The 2,500-nt window shown below is 32.3% G+C and overlaps 1 protein-coding gene across 1 annotated transcript in view; it reads left to right on the top strand.

The window, feature by feature from the left end:
* The window catches only part of Rassf (Ras association family member), a 13,778-nt gene that overhangs the window by 10,401 nt on the left and 877 nt on the right, over nt 1-2,500 (top strand). The window contains exon 10 of the mRNA XM_027373982.2: nt 1-2,500. This exon is cut by the window's left edge and continues 321 nt beyond it; it is cut by the window's right edge and continues 877 nt beyond it. The gene's annotated coding sequence lies outside the window, so the exon portion shown is untranslated.

Below are 2,500 nucleotides of genomic sequence, written 5' to 3'. Positions count from 1 at the left end.
ATATATCTGTATTTATTGCAGGTGTTTTTCATTTTAGTTATAATTAATCCATATACTGATTTTTTAATGAAAAGATGCAACAGGCTTTAATGTTATATGTTAGTTCATATACTCTGCTGGTGTATAATCCAGTTCGCAAACCCAGCTCAGCTTTCATTTGTCCACGTGTTGGAAGTCCTATTATTGCATCGTTAGTTCAGTTTAAAAGGTAAGTCACAAAACACAGTTCTTTGGTCATGCAGCCAAAGATAAAGGCCATAAGTTGTATCGTTTGTTGTGGGTCACAAATACTAAATGCTCTCTTTAGTTTCATAATCTTAAATTAAGGAATTCAGTGTTTTTATATATTCTAACCAAACAAATCTTTTTCATGTATTTATATGTATTTATAAAAAGATAATTGTATTTTATGGTGGTGTTTTTTTTTATTTTTTTTTTATTCATTTTTAAATTTCATACGCAATTTAAAAAATGTTTTTTTTTTTTTTTTTTTTTTTTTTTTTTGCCTGTCATCATTTACTTATTTGTTGTCATAAACAGCAAGTTAATGTTGAATCCTTTTTTAGGATATGGCTGTATTACTTAGCTAGAGTTTATTTATTTATGGAACTGTATGTAAACTTGCAGAACCAGTGTCTAGTAAACTCTGGACTGCGAAGTTTATGAACAGATGTTTTACAGTATTAACCTTAATAATCTTTTTTCGTCAGTATACATTGTTAAAGATGATCAAGTGCAGTGGCAAAGTATTTGAGTTTATGTTAAGGTTGCAATCTTGATGGATATTTGACATATATGCTTTGCATATATGGTTTGTGTGTAGGGGAAAACCTCACACATTTGTTTGTTACTAGGAATGTAAAGGCATGGTCACATGAGTGCTTTTTTCAGCAAACCTTTTGTGATATGATCCACCATTTGATGTTATCTGTGGGCCTTATAACAGTTGCCTGCACGTCCCTCCTTGCAAGTTACTTGTCATTACCGCTAGATATGGAGGTTCAATGATTATTTGAACAATTAATGGGGGTTTGTTTATGGCTGCAGAAAAGAAATAGTCAAAGTGTGTTTCATAATCTGCTGCAAGAACTTTGTTAGGAGGTTAAATATACACAAGCTCCTTTGAGGAATTTGGCAGCCACATGTATGTAAACATTGATGACATCATGGACATCATGACATCAAATGGATTTCCATGTAAAATTAACAGTCGCTTGAGAAATATAAGGATATAAAATGCAATGTCTATTTAAAAATCATATCAATTGAAATGTACATGATTAATATTTTTTGTGTAGTTGATTATTCTTTTCTACTAACTCTCTTACCATGCATGCTCACTGATTCTGCACCATACATATTGTCTGCTTCTACTTGCTACTAAGTAGTAGATTATGCATGCTTGGAAGATGAGGGAAGTTGAAAAGTTGAAGTTACTACCAACTTATCATTGAAAAAACACTTGTGTGACTGCCATCTAAAAGGAGCCTGTGGTTGGCTGTGCTAAGGATAGGAAAAATTGTAGAAAGGTTCCATTGGTATTGCTTTTGGAGTGGATAAGGGATGATATTATGCTTTGATTCTAAAAAAATAGAAAAAAAAGAAAAAGAAAAATTTGCTTGAAGGGGGAAATAATCTGTTTCAAGTTTGAGGGAAAAAATTGCTTATTTAGGGAATTAATGAGTCTCAGCTCTGAGGCAAGTTAGGTCATTTGATGGAAGGTTAGGGTTGACCTTGTTTAGATTTGAGGAAAGATGCCTGTGCCTTGATACTGTGAAAGAAGCTTTAACTGCTCAGTGAGTTGGAGTTTAAATCATGTGTGTTTTTTCCTCACACTTTATACATATTTTCTTTTCTCTCACTCTCTCTCATTTCTCTTCTTTCTGTCATCCTTCCATAATGTCATATCTTCCCCTCATTGCTCATTATATGTCCTTTATAGGATTTCGGTGGAAAGGAATTAAATGTAGAAAATCGTGAGATTTATCAGTCTCAATACAGGGACAAATTTGTAAGTGTTGTTTGATTATTGTTTTTATGGTGATATGACAGGGATATTCCCAATTGGATTCATATTTCCTTGTGGTAAATGTTGAAAGAGAGGTATGAATGGGATGAATGACTTAACAGGGGAAGATGTGTTGGTATTCAGTAATATCCATAGTTTCTCTGGTTCATATCTTAGAGGGACTCTGCATGAACTACTCATTAGTGAACATATCTATAAATACAAGTCACACATATCTGATTGTGAACAGTTACATAGATTGTTATCATGAAGATAGTCTATTCATGAAAAAATAGCTTTGTTTGGCTATACACAAAAGGAAATGTAAATTTTACTTGAATGTGATAGACAAAAAAGCTCTATGATAATTATATTGTCACATATCATTCTTTGTGACCCGTACATTATATATACACAGTTCATTCTGTGTTGCCTAAATATTAATTGCATGTGAAGATTCAAGGAATGACTTACAATTTAATTATGTATTGA

This window comes from Penaeus vannamei, chromosome 37 (genome assembly GCF_042767895.1).
Source record: "Penaeus vannamei isolate JL-2024 chromosome 37, ASM4276789v1, whole genome shotgun sequence".
Classification (NCBI taxonomy): Eukaryota; Metazoa; Arthropoda; class Malacostraca; order Decapoda; family Penaeidae; genus Penaeus; species Penaeus vannamei.
Note: the sequence above shows the minus strand (reverse complement) of the source record. Positions and strands in the feature narration are given on the sequence as shown.